Source organism: Pithys albifrons, chromosome 15 (genome assembly GCF_047495875.1).
Source record: "Pithys albifrons albifrons isolate INPA30051 chromosome 15, PitAlb_v1, whole genome shotgun sequence".
NCBI classification, from domain to species: Eukaryota; Metazoa; Chordata; class Aves; order Passeriformes; family Thamnophilidae; genus Pithys; species Pithys albifrons.
In genome coordinates, this window is record NC_092472.1 from 13,673,633 (window position 1) to 13,692,215 (window position 18,583).

The window sequence follows — 18,583 nt, forward strand, 5'->3', positions numbered from 1 at the left end:
TCTGGAGAGCAATTAATGATATCCTGGGAGCTGCCAGGAAAATGCCTCAGGATCTCAGTGAAACAGAGAGAGTTCACACTTTGGGTTGTAAAACTTAGCCCCTGAGACAGTCAGACTCATTTAATATCACCTCTGTTTATGGCACATCCCAAGTTACCATCAATAAATCTCTAAGCTGGAGGTGGTGGCAGTGACAACATTTTTTGTGTCAGAACTCCTGGCACTAGTGTCTTCTCTTTTTGTCACTGACTCTGAAGACCTTTGGCTGTGACATTTATACTGACTCAACACACATCGCTTGCCTGCCCTCCCCAACCAAATGCAGACTGAGGAGTTGGATGTGACATTCTGGGGTCCCCTGGCAAGTCCTCTGCACTGCTTGGAAATCCCGACCTGGTTTCTGCTGGTAGCCACCAGTATGAAATCCTCTCCATGTGTGGCTGGAGACAGACACCTAAATATCAGCTTATTGCATCCTTAGCTGGGCTCCATCCGAGCTTTGTGCCTCCAGCAGGGAGGGTCTTCATGCCTGACTGGCTTACAGCCATCCTGGTTAAGGTTGCCTTGTTTCTCACTTCTTTACTGCCACCATCAAATATTCAGAGGGAAGAGCAAGAAATCCTGCTTCCCACTGTGCAAAGCAAGTCCCTGCTCCCATCTCACCACCAAAATGAAGCAGCCATGCTTTTGGAATAACACAGTACTGAGACCTGAGAACTGAATCTCATGAAAATGATGATTTTTTTTTCCTTCCTCTTGGAGTTGAGCCCAGGTTTTGGGCATCCCAGTCCTGCAGTTTGTTCCCAAGGTCACTCATCCTCTTTTCACTGATTAGAACCTGTGATCTCAGAATTTTCCTCCCACAAAAGAATTTGTAGTTCTGCAGGGCAGGGGCACCTCACAAAACACGAACCATGACAAAAATAACCCCCTCTTCTCCTTATTTTCACAGCAGTGTCTCTCTTTGCAATCAGCAATTGTGTCTGTATCAGCTGGAGTCACTGCCCTCATCATGAGACTGACACATCCAGGAAGAAAAGTAGCAGATATGAATAGAAATAATCTGAACATCATTTCCATGTGACTGGACCAGTAGGTCTAATGAATGGTGCAATATACCATATGTGAGAGATCAGAACATGGTCTTGGGAGACTCAGGCTTCAGACTGACTGAATGATTAAAGAGACATTTTCAGGACAGCTGAACAATCCAGTACAATTAATAATCCAGCCAATAAACTTAGCTGACTTGTTTTGTTTTATTTTCTTTTAGACAAGGCATGGTTTCCTTGAATTTTATTTTCTATTTGAAAGGAATCTATAATTTTTTAGATTTTATATTTTTTAAAGTCTGTGGCTCAGTCACGCTCAGGCATCCCTCCTACACTGTTCTGAGGCATCATCAGTCGCAGCATTTGAAACAGATTGTACCAAAGACAACTGGGAGAGTGAACACTCTTTATCATTAGTAACTTTGGAAAGAGCCCTCTCTCACTTTATATTTTCAGGATAAGAGGGGCCATGGACAAGGCAGATAATTTGGAAAAAAGAGACTTGCTGAGCATTATCACACAAAGGAAAATGAAGAAACTGTTATGTCAATTAATCTGGAAAAGTGAAGAGTGAGAGCTGCAGCTGCTTTTCTGGGACTGAGCTTGGCATAATGTAAAAGCAGTGGCTGCAACATTGTGTAAATCTCAGGTCTATTTTATAAAAGATCATTGAAAATTCTTTACATTTGCTTTAATCACCATATGAAGAAAATTTATTAATTATTCTGTTCTCATTTGATTGCTCTGCAACTTCCTAATAACATATTACTACAAACTGCAAACCTTAAGTAGAGGAAGCAGATATTTTAAGCTCTCTTTGTTCTGCTAGTGACGAGCAATCACTAGACTTTGACTGATGGTTTTCTAAAAAGACTAAGTAACATAAAAGGGATAAAGATCATGCTGGAATGGAAGGTCTGAGAAGTTGAGCTCTCCTGGTAAATTGGCTGGTGACAACATCACCCTTTGCAAGTTTGGTGCTGGCTACCTGTGGACTGCTGGGATTTGTGGCTGGGACATTCCCAGGTCTCAGGACACAACTCTGCAGTGCCTGTTGCAGGCAGGTGAGTTGAAACCTTGTCAGACTGTACTAAAACCACTTCTAAATTACAGCAAAAATCACAATAGTTTGTAAGTTAGTTAAAAAGTGACTGATGTGGGAGAGCAAGCAGGGAAGGCTTCCTCTCTCTCTCTGTGGAAAGGTAGACATTGTGGAGCTGGTGTGTCCTTGAATTCAGATGAGGAAGAAGCATCTGTGCTTCCCTCATTCTTGGAATCCACAAACTCCAGGATTTCTAGTCCTGCAGTTTTTCTGAAGGTTCTCTTTTCATAAGGAAATATTCAAGGTAAGGCATGTACATCAGAGAAAAAACACTGATTTTGCTGCAAGCACACACAGGAGAGGACACCCACTTGGCAGCTGAAGAGAGGCAGCTTTGGCCACCTTTGCAGATGCTTCCACGAAAAAGAAAAGTACATCAATAAATACATCAATACTCACAACTTTAAATTGTGCATTTTCTCTGCCAAAGAGAAAGGGAAAAGACATGTTTTGAGTATAAAAATTCCCGGTAGGCACTTTTTTTTTGGCTATAGCTTTCAACCAGAGAGAGTAGATGAACAAGACTGATTTCTGCATTTAGAAGAGTTAGAGGTATTTTGTAACTGGAGGTTTGACCTAATCTATGTGAATGGCATATATCAGATAAAAGAGATCTCCCCTTTAGGTTTTGCTTAAAGAAGACAAAACAAAAAGTTTCTCAAGGAAACAGTCACCGCAAAGAGGAGCTGAAACAGTGTTGGCATTTGAGTGAGGATGGAGAACAAATGGGATGCACTGAAGGATGGGAATGAGGATTTGGTCTCCAGGAGCGAAGATGGCACAATTCTGTTGAGAATCTGCAAACAAGACAGTAAAAAGGGAACTGCTTCCCATGGACACAGCTGGGGAAGAAGCCTGGTGGGAGATCCTGGCAACTGCTCATCTGCTGTTTCCTTTAGAAGCAGAATTTTTACCATTTCACTGAGTTTAAGACTAAAAAGGGACATTAGATCATTTCTACTGACTTGTTGTATCTCATGGACAGTTAAGTTTTACCCAGCTACCCTGGAGGGAGCCAATAATATGGCTTAGTTGACTCTTGAGAGATTCAACTGCTGCATGCCTCTATCAGAGAACAGAAGTAGCAAAGACAGTGCTAATAACCAAAGCCAGAAGAGCAGTAAAAAACCTGATTAAACGAAATATACCCAGATGTTCCCCACAAATGACTCATGTTCTCACTTGCAAAAGGAGACAAAAACCCCAGATGGTCCCTGCCAGATCACAAAGGCCTTCCTGACCCTGGAGAATGTCAGAGCATCTAGGAGGGAAGACAACACACCCTCTCCAGGAAAGCCATTCCTACAATGCTAAACTGCAGATGTGAGCAAATTATTCCTCACAGCCCAAGCAAGCAGGGAGAGAAATTTGCAACTTGAAAGTGTAGACTACAGACAAGAAGAAATCTTTGAAACCACCCAATCCAGCACACACAAAAATTAACAAATGTCTTTTTAAAAATTTGAAGATGAGTGTGGCCAGACTTTGCAATAAAATAGTCATCTCAGTCTCAGTCTCCTGTCCTCTGTAAGCTATGACAGATGAGCCCTGCAATGCCTGCAGCCCCAATATCATCTTCATCTTCCCAAACCTCCTGGGACACAGAACCAACATCCTCACTTGCAGCAAAACATACTCACTGACAACAGTGGTGTCAAGAAGCAGTTCCCACATGCTTTTCCTTGCTCACTTGGAGTGTATTTGTGCACATGTGGGAAAGAGGAGGGAGGATATGCATGCATAATTAATTTTTAGCATGCCCTGCCTGGAGGCGACCCTCACACAGTGATGGAGAACCTGACATCAGGTTGGCAAAGCTGGTGGAGTTTCAATGGAAGAGCACTAGTGTCTGCTTCAATTAGGATCAGCTCAGCTTTCCTCCCAAATGTTTGTCCTCACAGTTCTCCAGTGTGGCGTAGGTGCCAGAGCTCATCTCTTCAGCACATCCCAACGACAGCATGTTCCCACAGATTTTTTGAGCAGGGGAAAGCCAAACAAATTCTACACTCCCCCATTGTTCCACTCATGTATTTAGCTGGCAGCAGATATATCCAACATATTTGATCAACTGCAAATCAGACTGATGTGGTATCACAAGAAATCTATATTTTTCTTTCAGATGTATAAAAGACACAGAACTGTGTGTGCTTCCTTTTGCCACTTTCCTGCACTGCTGCTCTAATCATCCTGGAAGCTGGAAAGTAGTGTTGATTTTTTGCATACTTTCCTTCCCTCATATTTAAACAATAATCTATGACTGAATAGCTGCTCATAACTGCATATGCTGATAGCCTCAATTTTTTTCAGTTAAGTTTGCCTGCCTGACAACTGAGTCTTAGTTTGCCTGGTTGACAGATGATGTTCCCTTTGAGATCAAATTGAATTTAGGATACTTCTTTCTCACATGCTGCTGAGTTTAAGGAAATGAAATAGCATGGTGGTTTTGTCACCAAAAATTAGCAACATAAACTCTTATTCACTTAAGTGCACTTCTGAATTAAAATCATTATGGTGGAAGATATGGACATGAGAAGTTGACTTTAGTCTCTCTGTCAAAGGCACCAGATGAATATCTTAGCCCCTCCACTTGTGTACTTCACATCTTGAAACTCCTTTTTCTTCTTCTACTACAGTCTTTGAATGTAGTTCTTATCCAGTGTGACTACAAAACTGAAGGAAAAAATCCAAATATCAAAGGTCTATATGAGGCCACTGAGCTCGTTTTAAAAAGGAAAGAAGGAAAAACAAGATGTTTGGCAAGATTTTACTTGTTTGCTTTGCTTGTTTTGAAGAGTATTTTTACTTTGGAATTGCTAATACTTTGTTGAGTCATATAAAACCAAGAATTAAATATATTGAAGGGTTGCAGTCAACACAAACTACTTCTGAGCACTTTTAATAGGAATTAGATGCAAATCCCCTACACAGAACACACTGAGATCATAAGCATCCTTAAATGTGTCCTGGACAAGACCCCAAAGGAGATTTGGAAATGTATCTGCTGAGACTTGGGACTCTGGGGTCAAAAACATGGATGGGTCCTTAAATAAGCAATGCCATCCTTATAAAAGATGTCATTTGACAGCTGTATTTTCTGGGTAGCCTTCAAACCCATTGAAAGAACACAGAGACACCACTGGAAAGAACATGATGCTCATCTCCAGCAACATTCAGATTTCCCAAAAGCCCATTTCTTCTGTGGGTAGAATTAGGTTATTAACCTAATAGGGACAGTTTGGCTAAGGAGGGTCCTGTGGCTAACAGATCAGATTATGTGTAAGGGAAAATGGGTCTGTTTCAGGTTTGATATCTAATCATGACTTGAATCTTTGCTTGTGAGATGGAGGAAGTCAATTACCTTTCTCTGAGCCCATCTGTTCCACTCCCTTGGCTCAGAGAGTGAGTTTTGCACTGTGCTCATATAGACCCCAAATAAGACCAATTTCTGAGCTGGAAGAACTGATGCCATGATCTCAAGCTGTGTAAGGCTCTTGCTGCCTACTGCCTTCCTCTCTCCAGTGTCCCATACCAGAGCTACAGCTTTTTCCACAGCACTCCCTGCCTTCATGACTTTAAAACAGAAAAGACATGCAGAAGATCTCTGGTGCCTGGAAACAACTCTGCATTTTTCAGCTCTAATAGAGGATCTGACCTTTCCACCTTGTCGCATTTTTAAAATGGGAGTGTTTTCCTCCATGCCACTCTGGATCATTTCTGGAGTACAGCTAGCTGTAAAAACATGGCAAGCAAACCCAGCAGGGATACAGTCTTCTGAGATCCCTTTTTGGCACATTATATTAGTAAAAATCATAGAATTATAGAATGGCTTGGCTTGGAAGGGACCTTAAAGATGTGCCAGAACCGTCTGACACTGTCAGCAGGTCTGCTGGGCAATCTGGCTTTTTGCTGTGTCCAGAAAGAATCCAGCAGAAGATGCTGGCCATGCTGGCTGCCTTGGAGCAGCAGGAGCTCTGAAAAACCAGCTGCCCTCTCCTGCCCACAAGCCCCTACCTGAAGCTTCTCTGTAGCTCCCCTAGAAGGAAGGAGTGATCCATCCTAGGGCCCCCAGCCACAGACAGATTTTCCTATGGGCCCCATGGGCTCAGGAAGACCAGCAATCTCTACTCTCATCTAACCTTCTACAGTGAAATAGCAAACTCATAATTTGTGCTCATTGAACTTTCTGTGTCTGAAGCAGAGACATAATAAATATTAAAGCAAGATTACTACAAACGAAAAAGTGACAGCGATATTGTAAAAGACGTGAAGAATGAGGGTTGAATCAATTTTGCTTTTGCTTCTTTAATAGATGGCCTTTTGTGTTATACTGGCCTTTCTAAAGATAATGCCGTACAAGGAAAACTAAGTACAGGATCACGGTGTAGATTCTGCTGGGAAGCATGAACAACAACAGAGGAAAAGAACAAAGCACCAAACCCCAGCACGTTAATACAGTACATAGCACACTGCTCTTAGTTCACCACAACACTTCATTCTGGGCTGTATGTGTTGAATTAATAAAACAGAGTAAAAAGAGGGGAGTGGGAAGTGGGAGGGGGGAAGATAAGCAGCAGCAGAAAGCAAATGTGTCACTGAGAGAAGAGCTCACTGCAGATGAAATGCATTTTGTCTTCAATAGCTTCTTTTCTTTCTCTAATACATTATATTGGTTAATAGACATTGAAGCCTGAGACTGTCTGCAGTGCAAGCCTCAGGTTCTGGTGAGGACTTAAGGGCCTGTCTTGAAACTGGTTGCAGGTCACACTGGAAAAACTACACTGTGGGCTTTGCCTGTAGAAGTCCAGTGTTGATGTTACTTCTGTTACGCAATTCCTTTCACAATCTGCATCCCGATAAATACAGTTTTGGCCCCATATCCCCCTTCTTCATAGAACATGTGCACAGACATTCCAAAATTTGCTCCGGTTTGTGCTTTTGCAAAACATGATATGTCAGTCTCTGATGTGATCCCTGGGACATTCCTCCAATTTTGCCTCCAATTGATAAAAACATTGTTTTAGTAAATTTCCTCTGCTGTGCTGGTTTAGGTTTTTTTTTAGGATTGTTTTCTGCTCATAATAATGCCTGCATTAGCCCTTCCCTGAAGTCTTCTCCAGGCATAGAGTTAAGTTATGTTATATATATTTCATTGTCCAGGTTTGTAATGAAGGCCACAATCAGGACTGTTTTTAGCTGCAGCTCTGTGTCAGCCTTTCTCCCTACCCCATCAGCTCAACACCTTTTAATTTTCCATCACAATCCTACCTTGTGTGGTGTTTTGCCATTCCTGGTTTTGCCATTCCAGGTTTTTTGGCCACTGAATTCAATACTTTAAATGACAGCCTCAGGACCAAGTTTTGCAGCAGGCAGCTGAAGAGCAGATTAATTTTCAACATGGTTATTTCCATGCAGAGGCACGCCAATGCCTTTATCAACAAGATGGGCAGTCAGAACAGCTGGACTTGGAGACCAGAAGTGGGAAGGTCTCATCTGGTGACCAGTGACAGCAGGAGCCTGGGGGCCCTTTAGACCTTCTCCACTCCTGGGTCTACACATGGCATTTTCTGTGCCTGCTTTGGGATCTTGGCCAGCATTTAGCAGTGCTGAGGTGTGACTTCCATACAAAGCTCCCCTTTCTGCTTCTAACAGTTCTTACAGTGGCCTTAAATATTTCCCTTCCCAGACACTGAGCTTTCACTGGCAAGATGCATGACATGTACTGAAAGCATCAGCCTGTTTGAGAAAAAGTCACACGCAAAGGTTTGGATCACACCACCTCAACAAGTGCACACCGATGCTCTCATGTCAGAGAGGATGTGGCCTTGTGCCCTGAGCTTGCTTCTCTCCATGCAATTAGAGGTGAGCATCTACTCACCTTTTCTTTTCTCCCTATCACTACTTTTTTTTTGCCACTTCTGCTTCCTAATTTTTAATTTTTAATTGTTTAGTGCCACAGTGCATAAATCCTTATCCTTGTCTGCTGCTGAACTAGCCGAGGTAATTCTAAGACTTTCTTTACAATGGATTGCAAATTAACAACTTCATTTATTAACTTTCCACTTTTACCCCACTCAAAGCAGCCAAAGAACCTGACAAAACACGCACACATGCATGCACACCTTCTGCAGTGATTCTCCCACGAGTCCAAACACTCCCTGGCTGTTTCCTGGTCTCAGATGTCAGACCTCTAAAGCTCTTTAGCCTGCACAGTCAGCAGCAGCCAGGCAAGGCAGGTGTTAAACTGTGTATAGTCCCACTGGGCAGGTCCTGGTGTGCCCAGCTTTTATTGCCTGCTTTGGATGCATATGAAAAGAGACCTTTACATTTCTTCAAACACTGACTCCCTTTTCCTGATAGTTATTTCTTTTTTTTTAAAATTGACAAGGAAAAACCCTAAACAACCTCCTTTCTGAACTCCAGGGATGTGTTGCCTTCAAAGAAACACAGGGATGTGCCATATCTCATATACCCACATAGAATGTGTGGAAATTATTATTAATGCTAATTGGCTTGGAATTGCACTTATGCTGTTATCCCTGGGTACATGGGAACCCTCTATAGATGCAACTGTCATCCTGCATGTGTTTGTAGGATGCCTGGCAGAGTACTGCAAGGCCTCTGTGAGGTACTGCAATATATACATGTGAAATAGCAATAAAGCCACTGAATAGCTCCCTCAGAGGAGAGAATTACCTTTCCAGCAGAGAGAAGAGAAATTATATGACTGGCTCACCACAGAAAGTAAAACAAAGGATAAGGAGGGACCTAAGTGGATAACCAGGAGAATTGTCCCTAACTAGACTGATCTTTTTAGTAGTGAGGATGTCCTGTCTTAAAATATCTCCCAGTCTAGGGGGGAGGCTGGCTGTCAGAGGGCACAGAGTTGGTTTCCCTCTTGTTGCAAGCTATTGTTGGCCTTTCTGACATTACTTGACTCCTTGCTCATTGAAAAATAAAAGGCAGCAGATGAAAAGCATGGGGTATATTGTATGCAGAAGGCACCACCAAGCTCCCCTCTGCACCAATCTCACTGGCCTGGGCAAAGAAGGAAGAATTTGAAGTTGTACTGGACAAAGCCTTTTCAACCAGGACCTCTCACACATAGGACAGAGCATCATGTTCTTGGGGGCTTGAAGTGGGAAGCAGTACCTAAACCCACCAGCTGACATGTTATTTATAAACATCCACATTTTCTATAAATTTTCAGGGCTACACTACAGGTATCTGCTGAGTTAGCAAGGCAGATGCTCCAAAACCTACATGTGCCATCGCTGCCCCAAAAGTGCCATCTTTTCTGCAGACATTGGAGCCATTAGTTTTCTGAAAAGTGGAGCAGGAAAGCACAACCCAGCAAACTACACTCAGCACTCAAGGGTTAACCTTTAGAGCACAATTCTTTTGTGCTACCTGCTTGCATATTGTGTTCACCTTTGGTCTTTGAAAGCACCAATGGTTTTGAAACTCCATTTAGCATCTCAGCAAGGGCTGACTTTGGTGTAGAATGACAAGAGCCTTTGACATCTGAGAGTGCTGGCTTTTGTGGGTTTAAGTGCCTCCCTTGGTGGCTCTTTGCTACAGTCATTTCTTGTAGGGTTTTTATTTTCCCTTTTCACATTAATGTTCCATTTCATTGTGCTCATAGCTTTGTTCAGGCCTACTTAATGTCAGGCGGAATATTACCATTTCTTCCCTGTCATTAAAACAGCTTTAATCCTGTCTGCATTGCAAGGGCAATAAATGATAAGAGTTACCACTTTTTTATTTCTGCAGAGCCTCTGAGCACCAGGTTTTGTGAAAAATCCCAAACAAACAAGTTTAAGCTTGAGATCTTTTAAACCCAGTGGGAGACTGTGCTGTCTGAGGAGCAGGAAGGCAGAGCTGTGACAGATGGCGAGATCTGGACCTATGGTTTGCAATTTTATGGTCTCTGGTGAAACTTCTGTGTGAATTGCTCGCTGTGGGTGGTGGAACAAACAGTTTACATGAAGTGCATGTAGCTACTGTGCCCAGATGGAGATTCTGCAGAGAGGTGATGCTTGCTAAATCAGGGCTGCAGGCAGCTGTAGAAGCCAGTTCCCTCTCACAGGAACTGAAGGCATCCGTCCCACTGAGCAATGTGAACAGTGGGCATGGGGGAGCTGGAAGAACATCACTGTGCCCAACTGCTTCAACAAACCTATGGTAGACCTCGAGCCCCTGTGTGAATGTGACACAAAATATCAGATATCAACCAGGAAGTTGGCTGCCTAGCAAGAGCTTCAGTAGAAATAAAATGTAATGCAAGATTTTCTAAACAGTCTTAAGTGGAATCTGTGGCATTTTAGCAACTTGACAGAGGAGACTTTTACAGCTACAGGCTTCTCCTGAAGTAGCACTTGGATCCATAAAGGTCATCTCCCATACCAAACTCACAGGATCAAGGAAAGGACCAAAAGGTGGGAGAAGCTGCAAAGCATATCACCAATTCTATACAATTATCTTGGATGCACATCTTTTGCCTAAAAGGCCCTTGGGCAACCAAATCCCATTAGTTTTAGTGACAGATGATATCAAAGCAAAACTTTGTAAAAGACTTTTCTACCAGATGTTTCATTTGCAGAGCTTCACACATCACAGTAAAGATTTATGATAATGAAAAATCTGAAGTCATTGGCTCTAAACAGATGCCAGTGAAGTCACCAGGAGCCTCTCAGTTATCCTGAACCACTTGCACTGCCACGGGACTGAGAAAACAGTCTGGAAAAATGGAATATATGTCTTAGGGAGAAGAATGTGGAAGAATCCTTAACATTGGGAAAACACTGAGATCTCTTCATGACATGCTTAGTTACATGCAAACACCTTCTTTACTGATTTCTATTCTAGGAGAATTTTTAAGCTCATGAAGAAAGAAACTCTCTAGTGAGCTGCAAAGAGCAAAAGAGATCACGCATGCACTCTACATAAATGCAAATTGTGGGGAGGCCAACCAGAGCACAGGAAGGGGAGTTTTTGGAATCCTGGGGTCATTCATCACTCAGAAGCAGTGACACTGCATACAGAGAAGCAGGTTCTGTCTCAAGCAGTCACTCAGCATAAACCAGAGATGATAACATGATTTAGGCAGCTACTGAGAAAGCCCCACTGCTTCTCAGCAGAACTTTTACCTGTAAAATATTATTTAGACAGCAAAGCAGCAGCAAACTGGAGGATGCTAATTTGTATCACTTCTCACAAGCATCAGAGAGACTCTCTCACTAGTCACCAGATGTTGCTCAACCTTGGTGTGGTAATACCTGACAAAGTCCATTTGTCCATGAAATCAAAGTCACTGCCCACCCTGGGCCAGGCAGGTCTTGCACAGATCAGCACCAGCTTTTCAATGAGTGGAAACATTCCTTGGATGTAACAAATGTGCAAGACAACAGAGCCATGGAAAGCTTCATACATCAGATGCTAGATTTTTGTGACAAAACTGGGGAAACTATACCATGTAAGAGACTCTAATCCCACATCTAAAGTGAGCACATGGATGGCTAAAGTTATAATTAACCTAATTAAGGCACATTTTATTCAAGAAACCTTTGGGGGAAACACAGGGGGAACTACCACCTACAAGAGAAGGTTGGCAGGGCAGAGGCTGCTGCCACTGGTGGGCAGAACCCCTATAAAGGCTTGGTCTGGTAGGACAAAGCAAAAAGAAACATCTCTGGAACAGGTTCCTGTCTCTTGGTGTACACAAAAAGTTAGAAGTGCAATTAAAAGCCTGTGATTTACACCTCTGAGACTGTCCTAGCTAACCTGTCAGGGCTGTGATTTTCTTCTTTCTGTATTGCAACCCACTTTTGGTGTTGAATGTGTCAGAGAGGAGTGTGTAACATAGCCTTCACTTTGAATTCCTGACCCTTCTCATGGAGTAAAGAATCATTTCTGTGAGAGAAATTCTTTTTGGCTGCCTGTATTTAACATGGCAGTGAACATCTGCAGTCATATTATCTAAACATTTGTTGTGATCATTCCTCTGCACTGTTAGTCCTGACAGTAGAGCAATGTCAGCTGAGAGCCTTGCTTGCATTTCCAAAACATGCTCAAGTTGCTTAGTTGACTACCACAACTCTTTAAAGAAATGTTGGAATGATCTGCAGGTGATTTAGGCTCTAGGTATATAAGGAAGCCACATGGTGCCTGCAGCCTTTGAAAATTAGACCTTAACTAATGTATACTGAAAACATGTCTCCTGTGGCGGCTTTTGCCAGTGCACTCCTGAGGATAGATGCTTTTCTGGCATTGTCTGTGGAGCAATGGAAGAACAAGGATGTCATGTGCAGGTTTGGTTTCTGTGCATGGGCACTTTCCACCAGGCTCACGGTGCAGCTGTAAATGTGTGGCTGTAATCAACTCACATCATCCCATGAACGTCTCTCCTGAATCTCTCATGGAAGTAATGAGAAAATTATTCACTTTCTGCCTGATTAGAAAGAATAGTCTGTGCAAGTAAAGTAAGTAAGCCAGCTGCAAAACCCTTTATTTAAGTGTAGAAAAGTTGTCCATATTACAGTTTCCCTGGTAACTACATCGTGGCCAACAGAATTACACTGGGTCTAAGTATGGTCCAGTTTTGTCAGTTGGGAAACACATCATGTTTCCTGAAGGAGGCTGCAGGGATACAGGACCTGATTTGTGTGTGCAGTCAGCTGTGACTTGCTTGTAAAATGTGCTTGCTTCGTGTCTGCTTGAGCATAGGTCACCAGGTCCTCCTCAGAAGTGTCCTCAGGCATGAAACCAAAAGGAATTTGTCATAAAAGACCCTTAAGAAACTTTTCCTGACATCTTTATTGGAAAATTCTTCAAAGCAAATGCATGGGAAATAACAGAAACCTAAGGAGTTGTGAAAGCTGGATGGCAGAAGAGGAACAGGGCAAAGGAGATGCAAGTTTGGGGTTCATTGTTGGGAGAACAGGCATTTTAATTTCAAATTCAACTGGGGTTTTGAAAGTGAAAAACAAAGATGAAAAGGAGTGTGAAGAGGGGCCGGGTGCAGGTGTATTCAGAGATCCAAGGGCCAGGTCCTTTTTTCTGAAAGGTGGGGGAGAAAATTCTGGGTCACTCAATCTCTTCTCTCTCTGAACAGACAAAGACCATAACACTTTGTCCCTCTTTAATGCTGCCCAGTATTAGTTAAGAAGGGTTTTTCAAAACTCACTGCCTGAAGCATGACAGTCTATCCTCCATTAATGTTTTTTAAAACCATTACAGTTTTTAACCTCATTTCACAGTTGGACAGACTGAGGCAGCCACCTGTGTGAAGACACAATGATTTTGTGGTGGGAGCCAAGTACCCTCACACACACCGCTTTGTCAGACAATGTGAAGAGTCGGCCCATTGCAATGCCTTTCCAGCAGGATGCTCACAGTTCACCAGTGAAATGCCCTTCCCAAGTGGATGGTGACTGCTCTGTGGGGCACTCCCTGTCCCTATTTGCTCTTCTCACCCATCCTTTCAGAGGAGGGAACATGCTGACAGCACAACAGGCAGTGCTGCAATGGGTGTGATGCTTCTCTCCAAACACACACGCAGACTTGGCACCTCACCCAAGGCTTGGGGATTTTGTGACCAGCTGTTGAGTGGGCATTTTGCAATGGAACTCATGTACTGGCTTTAACACTAAAGCCACAGCAATTCCTCTCATAGCTCAACATCAACCCCCGCTGCTTCGTGCTGGCCTGAAAGGAAGGACAACATGACCTCTTGCCTGAAAGACTGGAGACCTTCCCAGAACAAAGCCATGCTCCCCCAAAAGTCATTTGTTTGACTCTCTCTCTGTGATTTCGTGGTTTATTTGCTTCTAGAAACCAGAAGACCTTTCTAATAGCCTGACTTTTAACATGGCAGTGGGTGCCCAGCTGGTGGGTTTTGAGAAGAGTTACTGCCAGGAAGTGGTTTCTGGGCCAAGAAATCCCTCCCTGGGGCAGGGATGGTCTGAACCAGGACCTCTGTGGATTTCAGTGCAGGTCCATCCCACCTCCAGTCCTCAGTGGAGTAAAGGGGAGTCATTATCCCCGTTGTCTCTGCCAGGTGGGTGCAATATGGACTGTGTGTCTCAGTGAAATGAAGATGTAGGGCAGGAAGTTGGCCACCTTTGCCACAGAACTTGTCCTATTTCAGCATCACACTGAAATGCCTTTTGTTGCAAAAGACAGTATCTTTAAGAAAGATATAAACACTCAATTTTATGGACAACCTCTGTATTTAGGATCATGCTTCTACACAGAATTTTCTTCAGGACTAATATGGCCTCTTCATTTGTGGTTGGAAGCCTTCTACTTTATTTTCTAGGCTTGAGATCTTATATTTGTTCAGCACCTAACACCAAGGGCAATATCAAATTGCAGTTGCCTGCTTTTTAGCCTTCTCCCTTAAAAACCAAATACATTCTTGAAAGCTGCAAAGGAACTGGACAGGCTTTTGATGATCCCTCATTAAACAGAAAGCAAACATTCAAATGGTCCACTGGACAAGCTAAGGATCAACATTTTTTGAAGAATGTTACCCTAGACACCTCAAGCTATTTTAGTTCATTTTACCATAAAAGCTTTGGCAGGCTTTACTTTTAGCGTCTCTAAGATAAAACTAATGCCAATGGAACAGATCCAATAAAGACAGATAATAAAGCTAGCTGAAATTTCTCATCACCTTTTTTTCCCCTTCAGATGAAAACTGAGGCTTGATCAAAAGGTTTTGACAAAATATCCTGATTTTCCCATGGAAAAAGTTTTACTGTTAATTCAGAATGTTAAAAAGTAAGTTTTGGGATGCAATCAACCCTCCCACCCCTGCTCTGGATTGCAAATTGGTCTATGACTGCTGGCAGCATCCTTTCTGCCTCCAGGAGGTGTCACAAGGGCAGCAGGCCAGGGCAGCAGATAAATCTCAGGTGAGAGCTTGAGAATATTGGGTCAGTGAAAATGTTACCAGCGTTCACACTCAGCTGCAGGCAGGATGTTTGGCTACTCCCAGAGCCACGTCTGCTGAGAAACACATACTTAGACTGCATCTGCTGTGCACCTGGACAACCTCTGCTCAGCACAGCACATGCCCTCTGGACCCTCCACGTGAAGCCCCACAATCCTTCCTGCTTATGGGACATGGCTGGATTTTTCCATGGCCCTGTCCCTGCGCAGGAGCCCCTCACAAGTCCCCACACTGCATCCCACATGTGCATGGCTGTGAGCAACCCTGGGGTTGCTCATTATTTCTTGGGTTGCTGAGGGCACAGGCACACACACCCCTGAAGGGAGCCCTGCTAGCGTGCCCAAATCCCTTCTGCCACACATCTCCCAAATCCTCTTTTCCACATCTCATCAAGGTGCTTGCACGTGTGCCCCCCCCCCATCCTTTCCTTAGCTAAACGTCAGCTTTTTACAGCGCTTCTCACACACAGCCCTCCCTTATCACCCTGCTCACAGACGCTTGGGTAATCTCTCTCCATGTGCCACACACAACCACCTGCTTATCTTCCTTCTCTTCTACACACACACACACACACACCTTTTTACACAGAGAGTAATCCTTCTCAGTGTCACGCACCTCAAAATCCTTCTTACAACGCCCCCTCGCACACTGAGTAATCCTTTTCAGAGTCTCACACGCACAGTCCCACTGACAGCCCCTCTTCACACACATCCACAGTGTACTTCACATGCACAGGGACATTTTTGTGCCACACAAACCATTATCTCCATGACTGAAGCATGTATTTTTCTGACATGTGCAAGTAAACCTTCCCAGCATTTTTCAAAGTGAGAAAAACCAGAGTAAACAAGGTATTTGGGGGTAAAACATTGGAGATTTGGGTAACTGTCTTGGAAAATGGAGAGGTTTTCACACGAGGAGAAATTTAAAAGATCTGACATGTTTAGTGCATGGAAGCAAATGCTGAGAGGGGATGGGTTGCTGTTTATAAAAACGTCAGAGGGGTAAACACTAGAGAAGAGCTATTGATGCTAAAGGACAACATTGGCATGAGAACAACTGAGAATAAACTAGTCATGAATAAATGCAGACTGTGAACCACAGAGAGATTTGTAACCATGGGAGGAGACCAGCTTGGGTATTGCTTTCCACCAGGAGTACTGGAGCAAAAGCAGAGCTGGTTTCAAATGGAGCATCATTTTTGTCTGAACACACAACTCAGCATTGCTGACCCTGAGGCCCCTTCCCCTGCTCACTGTAGAGTTCAGGCTTGGAGTTGCAGCCCCTCACAGCAGCACGTTATTTCTGGCATCAGAGTTTGATAGTGCAAATTTACTTTGTTTCTTGCCTTTGTGTCCCCATCTGCAGCAGTGGGGTAGGAAAACAGAGATGAGCAGGAGTGGAGAGATCCCTGCTCCACGTGGGAAGTGCAGGCGCTGCACCCAGGGACCTCTGCTGATTGCTGTGGTGTGCAGAAACCACTCTCACATTTCCTCAGCACACATTTACACTCCCAGAGTCTCCCGCCTCCAGTGTTCAGCTGTCTCCAGAGACATTGAACACCTGACACGTCTGATAGGAATTGCATATCTGTAATGCAGATACAAAAAAACACAGGGAAATGAATATTTAGTGGACTACAAGCGCTGCTGCATGAGCCATTATCCTCCCAGGAGCGAGCCTGCCTGATGCTTCCCTTCCCTGTACTTGGTATGGCAGATGAAGGAGATGTTGGCTGAGCACTGTGAGAGAAGTAGCAGATATAAAGGTCCCTACCATTTGCATAAAGATGAAACAATTTCTTTTGAAAAGAGTAGAGAAAACCAAGATATTTGAAAGTTTCTATGTCTCACATTATCAAATATGGAGCTCTGCCCTGTGGGACTGAGCAAACTCTGCTTATGCTGCAGTCAATGACTTTAGAAAAAAAACTTCAGGTCTTTGTAAACAGAGAATTTATTAAAGTGTGGCTTTTATCAGAGTGTGGATGTCATTTATTACAGTGTAGTGAGAGGGCAAACTAGGGCCCACCAGGCAGAGAGGGCTGCAGGGGCAGATGGAGACACAAAGCACCTGGCAGAGATTCAAGAAACAACTTCAGTGATTCTTCCAAGAGCTGAGAGAGGAAAAGGGAAAAAAGGGACTGAGGATGGGAAGATGCTCTTTCCTCATTCAGACTTTCCAAATTGTTAATTTATGAACAATATTTATTTATTTCACCTAAATTTTTGAATTGGTCTCTTTTTTGTAACTATAAAACTCAGAAGAGAACTAAAAGGAACGTCTGGAAAACAGAGCTACCAACTTACTTTCTCCTCTTAAGAAGTCACACTCAAAAAAAAAAAGCATTAATTATTGTGGGTTTTTTAATGCTGAAAATATCAAAATGAAACAAGAATATTTAGTTTTGTGCTGTTTCATGTAGCCTTAACTTTACTTTCAGTCAGAGAAACTGATAGAAATAATTTCTTTAGCAATTTCTCTCTACATAGAGAAGATGGGAGAACAGAGCAATGTGAAAATAGGTGAAGATTGGCATAACATGCTGGGGTTTTTTCTGTTTTCCAACTGCTAGGTGGGAGGTAAGTGGCAAACTGGCAAAAAAGTGTGAGCATACATAGAAAATCTCCACGTTTACCTTTTATTTGAGATTTGCAATGGCAAAATGATAGTAAACATTTATTGAAACACTATTTCCTTGAGGGGGAAAAATCTTTTATTGCAAAAACCTGTTTTGCATGAGAAATTTTTCCACAAGCTTTCTAACACCTCTAAACAGAAACATGTGATTATCTGCAATTGTCTTGGGTGCAGCAATGGGGAGAAAAAGAGTATTGGAGAAGTGGTGCACTGGAATCAGCCACAATGCAGTGCAGTGAGCACAAAACTCCAGGACAAATTTGTAAGAGCAAAATCAAATTAAAGGATGGAGGAAAACTAAGGAGAGCCCTGAGTACTTTGAAAGTAAAGAAGTAAAAATATCTCATTTCCTTGCACACAAAGAGCACAATGAATCAGTCTCTAGCCACAGTGATTACAGGTCTCATGTGTACGAGGAGAACAAAGTTTCAAACTCGAGGGAAGGAGATTAAAGATGGGAATGCCCACTGCAGGGAGCTCTTGAAAAGCTGCCAGATCCTATATAATAACTTGAAGATGCCACAAGACTTTCTACTATCAAATTGTGTGGGGAGAGATCCTCCTTTTGCCCATAATGGCTTTGTGCTGCTGGACCCAGCCCAGGTTGGTGGGTTTTGTCTGTGCACATTTATTAGAAGGTAAATTGATGTGCAGGATATCTCATTTTCCTATTTACCAGGCAAACTTGTGCCTGGTATGAAAGAGGAAAGTCAGTGACTGGATGCAGACACGACAAGGGAAGGACAAGTGTGAGAAGGGCTAAGTGATGAGCTCAATAATCTCAAGGCAGCTCTGCATTGACTAAGGGATGGCCATAGTTTCTTTCCTTCGAAATGT

General features: G+C 43.1%; 1 protein-coding gene across 3 annotated transcripts in view; it reads right to left on the reverse strand.

Moving 5' to 3' along the window:
• Nucleotides 1-18,583, reverse strand: part of GRIA1 (glutamate ionotropic receptor AMPA type subunit 1) — a 120,469-nt gene that overhangs the window by 63,578 nt on the left and 38,308 nt on the right. The gene's annotated exons all lie outside the window — the stretch shown is intronic.